General features: G+C 35.8%; 1 protein-coding gene across 2 annotated transcripts in view; it reads left to right on the top strand.

The window, feature by feature from the left end:
- Positions 1-1786: 1786 nt before the first annotated feature.
- The window catches only part of LOC132557348 (NGFI-A-binding protein 1-like), a 52360-nt gene continuing 41254 nt past the window's right edge, over positions 1787-12892 (top strand). The window contains exon 1 of one of the 2 annotated variants that reach the window (XM_060221836.1): positions 1787-1855. The gene's annotated coding sequence lies outside the window, so the exon portion shown is untranslated. The remainder of the gene's footprint in view (positions 1856-12892) is intronic. The other variant, XM_060221839.1, reaches the window with a different exon arrangement.

Genomic DNA, 12892 nt, shown 5'->3' with positions numbered 1-12892 from the left:
TCATTTATACACATTTGACAAACCCTTCATCATAGCATACTATTTCAAATTGAAAAAAAGTTTGGTTCCGCCGTGCTTTACATGTAACCTTGCAATTCTCTCTATGTCATTCGTTGACACTATGTATTCCTAAGTAACGATGTAGACGAAAAAAAAAGTTGCAGCAGGACCAGGGACGTATAATAATACCTCGACTGGAACTATATACTACAGCTGGTTTTGAGGCCTTGAAATAATCACAGTTTCGATTTGTGAAATAGACATATAACAGTACCGACATTAAAAATGCACACACTCCATCACGTTACGTTATTAAACATGGCGCGTGCGGCTGTACGTATTAATTATGTTATCAAGTATGTAGCTGCATGGCGATACGATGAAGCCACTATATTAGAGTCAGCTGTGTTAAGTCACGCGCCACGAGGATATCAGATAGGGAAATTTATTATCACTCAGACCCTTGTTTACGTTTGTAGTATACAGACCGAATATTAATACTTTTGGTGTTAATTATTGGTGGTGTGTAACATTCTTTGTGAAATGCAAACAATTGTAGTTTTTTAAAACATGTCGTTTTTCAGATAAAGGATAATGTTTGAAATATTATTGATCTCTTTTGTTTATTTGTTATCGGTTTTCCTAAATTTAATTTCACACTTAACTCCCTACGTGTTTTGCTTCGCTGTGACACTCCTTCTCTTTAGTTTTGTTTGTACAACACAGTCCGCTGTGCAATCCTATATTTTCTTTTCCTCGCCTATTTCCAAATGCGACGTGACAACAGCATGGGAGCCCTCGACCTTTTTTTCCTCTCACAACTGATAGATATATGTGCAGGTTTCCTACCTAATTGTAATCATTGTGCTATGTGTCAATGTACAGACGAGCATCTCGCTGTGTACGCGACCTAAACTTGTCACGACCCCCGGGGTTAAAGCTCGCCCCGTATAGCACATGAATTATTCAAAGGTAAACCCCGTGGGTGTGCGTTCCTCAAGCATGAATAATAAATGCTTGACTGGAGTCCCCAGGGCGTCAGCTGTAGTAAGGTATATACACCACGAGCCCCAACGATCGATCGCCCTGCCAGACTAGGGACAGAGGTTTCAGCCACACCAGTAAGCTTATTATAAAATAAAGCCGGCTTTTCAGTGCAAAAACTGGGGGTAGAGCTCAGGGTCTAAATCAATATCTCGGATCGCCTATCTATTGAAAATTGCCGGTTACACGACCAGCCCGAGTCTCTAATCAAATGGACTTGTCCTGCCCAGCCCGCCCGTCTGGACTTTATCCAAGTGGTGGTTAGATTGTGCACCACTCTGGGCCATCACAACGTGTCACGGACACAGGTATCTTGGTTTGCCCGACCCCAACACCATATATTTAGTGATTTTTTTTTCATCGGTAACATTTTGTCCGGAACGTATCCCCAACCTACCATACAGAAGGTACCCAGAGGCTTTTACTTTCGTTTTGTCTCTACGGTGACTGATTTTTATCAGCTGAGCCCGCGTCACGGTAGGATTGGCACCCCTCCGTCTCGCGCCAACTTTATCTCTGTACTTTGTCGTACCGAGGCACGAAAAATACCCACGCCCTCCAGGGGGAAATACGTCACTGCCATACTGTTCCTACCCACGACAACAACCATCCACGTGGGGTCGGCTAGCCCAATCAGGGCAGGGAGCGGCGCGCGAGGAGCGAGTGACGTTACAGTCTCGTCCATATATGGATATTGCCCCATAGTTGGTCCCCACCCATTCTCAGGGACGGGATTTCTAAGCCTTCGCCCACACAAAAACTACGCCGACCTAGGGAACAAAATCCGACTCGCGTTTTCACTGGTGGTAAGGTGAGTTGATTCCTGTACATGTTTACCTGTGTCAGTTTTAATTTCATATAGTATTTATCGTTTGTTATTACTCTCGTATGAAAACACAGAGCCAGCCCCAGGGTCATGGGCATAACGTCGCGGAGCACGTCTGGCCAGGAACAAAGAATACCTCCATTTAGACTGCTAAAATACCACTCTAATCGTCACCCATTGTCATCTGCTATATCACAGTGCCGAGCAATGAAACTGTTTAATTCAATAAACAGATTGTTTGACCGGTAGACTGAAAATGTGGGTGGAATCGACTGTGTATCCAGTTGATCGGCCATATTGGCTAACGAAGCTGGGGCCCGTCACGGGGTAATTGTTTTCCAATTTGAAACACGTAAATGCAAATGAAATTCGTTCAGATTTAAAAAAAAATGCCACAGTTATTTGATATCTAGCTAGTGCAGATGACAGGAACGTAACTGTAACACATGCCAAGACAAGTTGAATGTGACGGTTGAAATATACATGTTAAAGAAAAAAAATTATGACTAATGTTTATAAACCTAACTTTATTTTTTTTCAAGTTATATTAATTTTTAAACTTGTTTATGATATATCATAGCTTATTTTGTCATTAAAAGAAACGTGAAAATGTTATTAAAACAGAGATGTAAATTCTTCATTTTAAATGGATTCATGTGTGACTTGTCAATTATGAATGCTTGATAATCTTCAAAGCAGACAGATAGTTATGTCCCATAAAAAATGAAATGAAGGTGTTCATTTGTTGATAAGATTGAAAAATGTATTGCCATCTTTGTAAATTTTTACTGCACATCAACATATGCAGGAGTATATATCAAGTTAACACAGTTCATATGACAAATTAAAATTATGTGAACAAACAAATAAAAAATAAAATCTTCAAAGTTCCCCCTTTCATGTTGTGCTTACATGACAATGTTTTGACTTATGTTCAAGCCAAATTGTCTTTCTTGCATTTGAACAATGGGAAACTGTCTAAGCAAGCCCCTCTGAGGACCCTCTATATTTGGTCACTCAAGGTTCAGATAACCTTTGTCCTTTTTTCTGACCATCACCTGATAAATGTAGTGATGGTGGTGGTGGTGGGGAGGAGGGGGTTTATGGATAACAATTACTGGCACAGAGTTTTGTAATCAAACAACATACAATAGGAACAGGTGGGTCCTCTAGAGGAACTAGGAGAGGTTAGCACTACAATGACATTAAGTCCTGTCGGGTGTTTCCTTAGTTGTAATTCACCAATTTCCATATAATATTAAAATTAACCCAGTATATATCAGTGTGGGTATGGATTTGTCACTTCAAAAAGCTAAAACTGCTTTAACGGTAACTTTTACAATATCTTTATGAATAGTTCCATTAATCTATGACAAGGTAAATATTTTTTTACTCAGAGATATGTTTACTGAAAGTGCTGGCTATACTTAAAAGGTAGATGCAATGGTCACTGCCTTAGTAGTGCTCTACTTTCAATACATATACCATGTAGGCTGGAAGTACTGTATCTATTATGGTTACTTTCCCACATGAAAATAAATTTTGATTTTTAGACTTTGATAATGTTTCATGACAAAATAAATGTTTGCTAGGTTTAATGTGATTTTGGTTATTTTTTAGGAACAAAGTCATATCCCAGTCACCGTGTAATAGGCTAGTCAGTGTATAATATGTAAATTTGTGGATTTCACAGACATGTCCACATAAGTTTGTGAGATGAATACTGCAAGATGAATGAGAGGTCATTTGATAAATTTGAGTGCAATTTAACCTTGACAATGTTTCCAAATCTACAAAAGGATGTGTGAAAAACTGGGGATACACCTTTTGAATTCCATCAAATTTTATGGTTTTATACCAGCTTATTCAGAAGTAATAGGAGGTGTTCAGAGCCTGTTTTTGTGTGTGGTTCTTCCTTCATCTCAAGGTCAAGGTCATTATGACTTTCTTGAAGGATTTGTTGGGTCTGTTACCTTGATTTGTTTGTCTTTGTATTTTTTTTCTTCCTGAAGAATGAATTTCAGTTGTTACATTGCTGCTTGTCTTATGTTGGTGTTTGATGATTTCTTCCAGGAAGGTCATAGAATGACCTTGTCAATTGCAATAGCTTGTGCCAAGTCCTTACCTTAAGGTCAAAGACATTTATTGAGTTTTCTTTATTGTGTTATCTTGTATAGGGATCATCATTTCAATCATGAATCATGATTTTCTTAAACCCCAAGGTCAAGGACAGTTGATTGTCTTTAAGTTTGATTGGATGTTCTTTGCTAGGTCAAGGTCAGTTGCCTTTAGTGTCTTCATGTTTTTCATTGGTATGGTCAAGGGCAGGCAACTGTCTTTGTGATTCATCAGTTGCTCACTGAAATGTCTGAACTTTTGAAAAAAATGACATGGTTTAATTTTCATTTGATGTCCAAGTGACAGGTACATGTTGCTATAGACCACCTGAAGCACATGATAATTTTGCAGCAATCTAGACTGTTTTGAAGTGGATATTACATAGGTATAGAATTCTTGTTTGATAATTTCCCCGTTGGAACCTCCCATCTATTGTGATTTTCAAACACAGCAGTGAGAAACGTTCAATGTATTTGTAAGAGAGAAATGAATGTAAGATTATATGAAGGAAGTTACTCCATTTCATTTCCTTTCTGAATGAATGTAAAATAAACCTATGGTGAACCCCCAGTGTTATGGGCAGTGGTTATAAATAGACCCAGGAGTAGGTTCATTATGTTTATAATACTTGTGGTTGATCCAGGATCAGGGTGTATAATTTGTCTGCTGGTCTGGGACAGGTTTTGTTGGGGTAGGGCATGCTGGGGTCAGGGCCTAGCAAGTCTTTATAAACAGAGGTTTCTGAACAGAACATGGGCATGTGTTGTACTAAAACAAACTACATACATGTATGAAAGATTCCAGGGTACATGTTAGTATGATGATAAATCTATCTGAAACAAAATCATATCTGTTAGGAGACTCTCAAAAATCTTTAAAAGGTTAAAAATGTTAAGTTGATTACGTGTATGCATTTTGACTGTTGACCTGGGGTGATTGTAGTTGTATCAGTAAAATGTTCAAATAAGAACTGTAATTATAAAGTTATAGTGTCAATATTCCTTTCTTGTTACATGTATTTATTACATTTTTTGCAGTGAAAAACAAGATGTATGGTGAAAATAATTTCATAGCATGAAAACAATAAGCAGCATTTACAGAAAAAAATAATTTTTAGCAAAGTGCATTTCGGACTGTAGGAACCACAACTCTGTAAAGTCACAGGAAACTCTTGATTAAAAAATGTATTGATTCTCCATATTCAAAATTAAATAAAAGTATTTCATGTGATCTGTTCAATTATTTCATGTGTAACAATATAATTTGAAAGGTGATGATAATAGTGCAGCATATAGACCAAGCTGATATTTTCAAACTTTCTCGGTGAATGACAATTAAAATCATTGAGGTGGAAATTTAAACCATTTATCTTTTTCAAAATATCTATGGGTCCATACTATACGATGAAATTTAAAGTTCTGTTTTTCATTAAAATCTAGGAATATCCGCTATACCATATAGGGCCATGTCAGACAATATTTCAGTTTTGAGTGACAATTTTATAGTTTAGTTCAGCGTGCCTTAACTTTTACAATGCAAACATTTAACTGAACAAAGATAACAGGTTTATTATGTGGAGCTGAGCAATATAAGAATGAGACTCAGTGCCATATGTAGACTAGCATATAGTTTATTTAATAGCAACTATTTGGAAACATGGTACATGTATATTGGTATTGATGTGAACTGACACAGAAGTATCTAGAGAAAACCTGTGCATGGATTATTGGTCAAGCACATTATCGTTAGAAAGGTTAGTCTGATTCATGTGACACAGTCTGGTTTTCTGGTCACCTAGACGCTGCAGCACACCCCGACCTCCTTATTCATTTATTTTTTGTTGGGGGTAGGGTGAGGGTTATGTCGGGGAAGGGGAGGGGAGGGGATATTGTTATGGGTGGGGTGAGGGTTATGTTGGGGGAGGGGAAGGGGTTATGTTTGGGGTGGGGTGAGGGTTATGTTGGGGGATGGGAGGGGGTTATGTTATGGGTGGGATGGTGGTTATGTTGGTAGAGGGTGTAAGAAAAAGATATCTTTGATATCTTTTTCAAACTGGAAGTGTGGATATGCCTATCTGATGATGCAGAAGAATTTTGAGAGTCAAGTATGCTTGTGAGCAAATTTATTAAAAAAAAAAGGTTGAATTGAATGTTTATTTTGCCGTAGTTAGCCATACTTCTGTGAAAAAAATAATGTTATTTTCCCTAAAGTGAATGTAAAATAAAAAAAAATGTGACTGTTTTCCCTAATACCTTTTTATACAGACACCAGCAGCAGTAAATTTCAGGTAGAGAAAAACTGAATGAATTCTATTATTCTACTCCAATGTTATGTGTTGGTACAACTAAAATTATAGCCGATCTGTATTTGCATCTTTCTTACACTGTTAATGGAGTCAACAATTGAATTCCTGGTTTATGAATTTATAAGGTGCAGCAATGTGTTCTTTGTTATGACTCAAAGGTGGATAACTCTGTCAGCCATGAGACTAGGAGACTGAGGCCATGGAGATGATCATGATGTTATTGTGATTTCATTATCATGTGATCTGCATTGAGTTTGAGTTTCTTTAGAAAATGTTACACAAAATCATGTCGGCCACAGATTTAGATGTCTAATTAATGATAATTATAAGTCTGGCCAGAAGGAAGAATAATGATAATCTAATAAGAGTTTCCAATTCATACCATAAACATATCAAAATTTATGAAACAAATCTTACTCTGTTTCTCAGAATAAAGAATAAATTGTAGGGACCATTTGAAAAATAAAAAATGTTCCTTAGGAAGGTAGGTGCTTGAATATACAGAGATTGCATCACATCAATTAAAAATGTCAAGGAAATACACTAAATGAAAGTACAGTCTCAGGTGATGAAATTAACCAAAAGGTTTTGTGCTTCCAGAGGAGCTCAGAATGTTGATTTCTGTTGCTCATAACCTTTCACTTGTTGCAATAATATATAGATGTAAAAAAATTGTCAAAAAACTTCCTGATTTTAGCTGAGCAGTTGAGCTATGGAAAATACGTATGATTTTTTTGTTCTCTCGTTATGATGCTGTCATTGGAGTGATTTGTCAAAATTAGGGGGTGTGAATCAGTGATTTTGTTATCAGCAGATAGACATATGATACATCACTGACACAGGAGCAGAAAAATGTAAAAATTTCCATCTAGTATTTCTGTTGCGTAGAGCAGATGCAGTATTTATAGAGACAATGAATCATCTATCATTTTAATGTAGAACTCTACAGGCTTCTTTGAGCAGACCAAAAAGATTAAATCATGATTTTACCTGTGTTAAAAAAAAACAAAAATGCGATGTTGTTATTATGTTGTTGCACGGAGCTCAGTCGAACTTTTATGATTGTGTTGGGAGGTTGACAGCTAGCTGGCAGAAACTAACTTCCATTTGCTTAATCTGCGATTATGTAACGTGTTACTGAAAAATTTAGACCCTTCATCAGTTTGAAACTTGGGAACTGCTATACAAGATGTTTCAGTGTTTTAAAGCCTTACATAGTGTTACATTGAATGTGGCTGATCGTCACTGTAACAAATTTACTGTAATGGTCAAAGGATGTTGTACCTATATAGTGAACATATGCTACCACAGAAAGAAAAAACCTGTAATTGTTCGATGTTTGTTGTAAACAAGGTCTTCTCTACAAAAATAATTTTAGTGTTATATCATAAGTAACACTACCTACAGTTTTTTTTATATGTACCTGGTATCATTTATTTCATATTTTTTAGTTATGTAGTCTAGTGCATAAATTGTGAATTCAAATTTCCTGTTTTATAATCTCAAATTCCATTCTTTTGAAAAACTGAAAAAAAACTTGTGTTATACTCTTGCTACTTTAGAGCTATGGTTATGATCAGATTACCTGATAAGTTTCAGAAGCTGCCTTGGGTTGAGTGATTTTTTTTGACCTTCATCAGACATAATTACAACTTGCAGTTGATTCTCTTTATGACATTGATTTGGATACAATTACCAATATCAATTAAATAATCTCAGCTTTGTTGATTGTTAGGCACGGCTATTACAATTTATCAGTACATAGGTAGCTAAGCCATTTAAAAACAAGAAACCAAATAGGCTTATAGGGCTCACCTGATCCAAATATACCTCAAAGACTTTTAGTTCATGAGCAGAAGTTGTTGAAAGGTTTTAATAAATCTGACCCCTGTGACCTTAAATATAGATCAAGATAATTTCTTGTTGGGCTTTATTCTAGGAATATTCCAACCAAATATCCTACATCTGGGTCTCATAGTTCATGAGAAGAAGTTGTTTAAAGGTTCTTACAAATCTGATCCCCGTGCCCTTGAATATAAGCCAGGGTAATTTCTTTTTGCAAAATCTGTTGGCATTTATCCAAGGAGATTACCAGCCAAATACCAAAACATTCAGTCCATTGGTTATTGAGAAGTTGTGTAGAGAAAAAAGTTGACACCAGATGACAGCGGGACCCTGCCCTTTGGGCCATGTAAGCTAAAACCTTACTGTCAATTATAATCAGAGCTTAAACATCTGAGATAGATAAACTGAAACATTTGGCAAAAAGAGGAAGAGGAAACCAGAACATAGATAAATCTTTGAAAATATCTTTTAGCCTAGATCATAGAATATCATGAGTAGGAGTATAATTCATTTATATTCATAACAGAAAGCATGGTAAGTGTTGGATTAAAAAATGTTGAGACAAGCAATGCTATGTTTCACAAATTGACCACAAACCCTTATTACACATTTACAATCATAATAATGATGGACTCTAAAAAAAGAGATAGTTCACATTTTTAGTCCAGTTATCCCCCTTTAGGCAGATTCTGGGATAATTTGACCACAATTCAAATTAATTTTGATCGATTAATTGAAAGGTTGCCTTGGTAATTTCAGAGAACAATTTTTCTTTGTATACTCTTTAAGACAGTGAAATCTTTGTTTTGTTGTATATATGGATTTTTTAATAACCGGTTGACCTTTCAATGTCATGCAGATAAAATTAAGGCTACAAATAAAATATTGGCTTATGCTCGCCTTAGTTTTGATTTGTAAAAAATGCTTTAAGCACAAATTCTTTCTGAGAAAGTGCAATCACAGACATCAGGTATTTACAAACATAAAAATCAATGTAGAACACAATATACTTACACTTGTGGGTGACTATATGTGATTGTTTAAAGGAATTCTACGTTTAAAGAATTTGTTTGAATCTTTCCTTGGAGGCCAATTTAGAAAAGAATGCAAACACATCAGTTCAGTTTTTAGGCCATTTTTTTTGTCCTTATAGTAAACAAAATCCCGTCTCATCTGATGTAGTAATTTATCTAGTGACTATGGGGATAGTACACCTACCTGTCTAAATTTGGACTTTCCTTTTGATCACTGTGGATTTCCTCAGTTGCCTCCAAGACTTCAGAATTTAGACGCTTAGCATCACTGACGAGTCCTAGGAGAACGGAACAGGTTGTGATGGAGTTTAATTCATTGTTCAGCTTTACTGTATGTAATTCTAAATGTGTAGTTGTACAATCTTTGATATAGGTCATTTGTAAGAATACAGAAGATGTAAATCAATGACTGAAAATATCAAAACAAATTTCAACTAAGCCATTGTTCTTTGGTTATTTCAATTTGGTATTGGCCAGGAATATTGGTAACTAGAAGGGAAATGTTCAAACACTAGTTTTACATCAAACCTACTACTCTGGGCAAGATAACCACTTCTTATTTAAAATGATCTTTTTTTTTCTACAAAAGGCTTTTCAGTTAAGAAACACTGTTAAAGTTTGAAATAAAAAAAAAATCATATAATTTTCAAGGTACCTGATATTGGACCGCTGACCAATACCGTGCCAAACACGAAAAGAGGCTCTGTCACAAACTAGTCTGGTTGGCAACAACTACTATTACACATATCTGGTTGTATATTTTATCACACCATCAACAATTTATATTGTTTCTTCAAGTTGACAAGGTCGATAGTGTACAGCTATGATGCCCCAAATTTATTGACTGTTTTCGTCAAAAAACATAAATAGCTAATCTATTATAAACTAATATGTAGCTTGCTACTTAAGGAACAACTGATGAGTTTTTGGTATTGAACATAAGGCATTGCGTGGATTGTAATAGTGAACCATGGATTGAAACTTTCAAGACTGTTTTGAACATGATGTTTTGAACTTGGATAAAAAGGCTTTCTCATGAATTGAAAATTAGAGAAAAAGAACACTGCATTTGACATAACAGATTGATAAATCATAAAGATGCAGATTGACAGTGTGATGTGAGATTAAATAAAATTTGTTTTGTTGTATGGGTTTATTGCTCTGTGAATAGCCACAATAATTTTGGGTCTCCTTGTAATAGAGTGTGGTCTGTCACATGCAATCCAGAGCAGAATTAGGGTAATGTCAAGTCGAAGGGCTAGAGATAACACAGGTTGATCCATTTTTCTGTGAAACAAACTGCCACAGGGAGGGGAGCATGAACACTACCCTACAAGATCTTTATATGAGCCTCAAAAGACAGACAATATTTTGCAGACTGAACTGTTGTGGCCTAAATAACTTCTTTACAAGAGGAAAAAGAACTGCAACTTCAACTTAACAGTTTGATAAAATAATATTTATAAGCAATATACCAAATGTGAAATGCAATAGTTAACTTTGAATATTGGATCATCTGTCTACAAATTTTCTAAGACTTCATCAGGCAGCCATGAATTATGGTACCTTAATGTACACAAAGTTGAAATAATGGCAGTTGTTAGACTAATCCGTAATATCGTGTATGCCCTCCCTGAACAGCTATAGCATCTCTTATTCTGCGAGGCATGGAGTTCCTAAAGAAATTGATTGTCCGTAGAGGAGTGTTATTCTTTTCCTTGATAAGCATTTTTGGCCAATTGGCGGAGGTTATTTGGGATGTTTTCTCGATTCCGAACTCTTTTGTCTAATTCATTCCACATGTGTTCGATAAGGGAGAAATTGGGGCTGTTTGGAGGCCAATCAATAAGACTGATGTTTGGGGGTTCCAAGAAAGTCCCTACGAACATTTGCAACAAACATGTGGCCTAGCATAATCATACTGAAAGGTAAATGGTGTCTTTTAATAAAAGGCATAACATGAGGCCTCAGGATCTCATCTCGATAGAGTACAGTCATTAAATTTCCATTCATGATCAGTTAAGTTGTCTTTAAGCTAAGGAAAATTCCTTCCCAAACCCATTACTAATCCACCTCCAAATCTCTCGCACATGTTGACCGCCATCTATTGAAATGGCATGAATTGAGATTGTTCTATGAAGAGCATGGACCTCCAAAGTCTCATAGGGAAATGTCTTTGCACATATGCCATCAACCATTGCATATGACATTCTCAATGGTAAAGTGTCAATGACAAACCACCATACTGGTGACATGGGCATAAATTTGCCACTTTCAGCTGATTTTTCACAATTTTGAGTGGATTTGATGCTTTCCATTACTAACTGGTATTTTTGTGCCTTTTCTGCTGCCATTCATATGCTGTCACACAGGTGGGCAAGTCGTGCTAATATTGGTAATTTAGGCACACCAGATGTGTACAAGTTTTTTGTCTCAGATGACAACTTTTTCACATTGATTGGGGTATTTGGTAAGGTGCACTAATATTCATCTTACTTTTTATGCTATGTTGATTCAATACAAAATAATTTACAATCAAGGATGTTGCATTTCTTAATCCTTTCAGTGTATATATTACATATAGATATGGTATAGATGTGGAAAAAGAAGCCGTCAAAAGATTAAAAAATCAAAAAGTAATTTGGTAACGCCTAATTTAAGTCAACATTTGTAGTTAACATGCTGTGACTTGTATATACCTGTGTACACCAGCTGCAGGCAAGACCCCATAGTATTAATTTGAATCATGCCTTAATTTAATTCCATTTGGTAGTAAATCAACAGCAATCCTATAAGAAAATACAAAAACACTTTTCCCACAGTCATACATACATATCTATGGATGTGTGTTTTCTGCGGGCTTGGTTATCTGGGTTTTACATAAATTTTTTTTATGGTAGATGGATTGGTAGATTCACAGCTTGTGCCGATACCTATAGATCTAAAGGTAATGTCTCAATTTAGAGATCAAGGGACCGATAAATCGAAACAAATTATATTTTCAAATAACTGGCTGTCTGAGTCTGCATAATGAAGTTAGGAATTTTTGTTAATGTTTTGTTCTTCGTTTTTTTACACCTTGATAACTGTGTGATTTTTTTTATCTCCTTTTTTTTTGTTGTGCAAAATAGTATATTTAGTCATTTTAAAGGTAATTTATTTGAGGAAGCTGTTCTAGTTAAGTTTTTTTCTACCTCCATATTTGCTGTGTTAAACTGGCGACAGATAGAGCTGCGTGCATATATAAAATGACGACAGGCCATCACAGGTGGTACATACATATATACCTCATAGCATGTGCATCACTGAATGAAACAGCAATAATGACATGCAAACCTGCATGGAACTGACAGCAACATCATTAGCAAGAAAATAGTGATTGGATACAGTTTCTATTTGAAGATTAATAGTATTGATAAGGTTGGAGACACTTCTTAGAAGTGTGTATTTTTTCTGTTGGAAAAGAAACACATGGTTAGTTTCTTTGTTTCCTTCATATATGGAGCTCATTTTCTAATGAAGATTTTGGAGACATTAAAACATTTGATGATTTGATTGACGTATGTCTTCTGCTACTGTTGGACACCTACATATCTGCTGTGTGAGGAGGCTGTGTGATAAAGGGACATTATCAAGATTTGATAACATCGACAGTGTAAGGCATAATAATTGGAGTTTTGTACAGGGCTGACATTCTGACTTGATATATAGTTCTAGATT

This window comes from Ylistrum balloti, unplaced genomic scaffold, assembly GCF_031769215.1.
Source record: "Ylistrum balloti isolate Yb309-2 unplaced genomic scaffold, AGI_CSIRO_Ybal_v1 Utg370662, whole genome shotgun sequence".
NCBI classification, from domain to species: domain Eukaryota; kingdom Metazoa; phylum Mollusca; class Bivalvia; order Pectinida; family Pectinidae; genus Ylistrum; species Ylistrum balloti.
The sequence above is the reverse complement of the archived record's forward strand: the minus strand, read 5'-3'. Positions and strand labels throughout refer to the sequence as shown.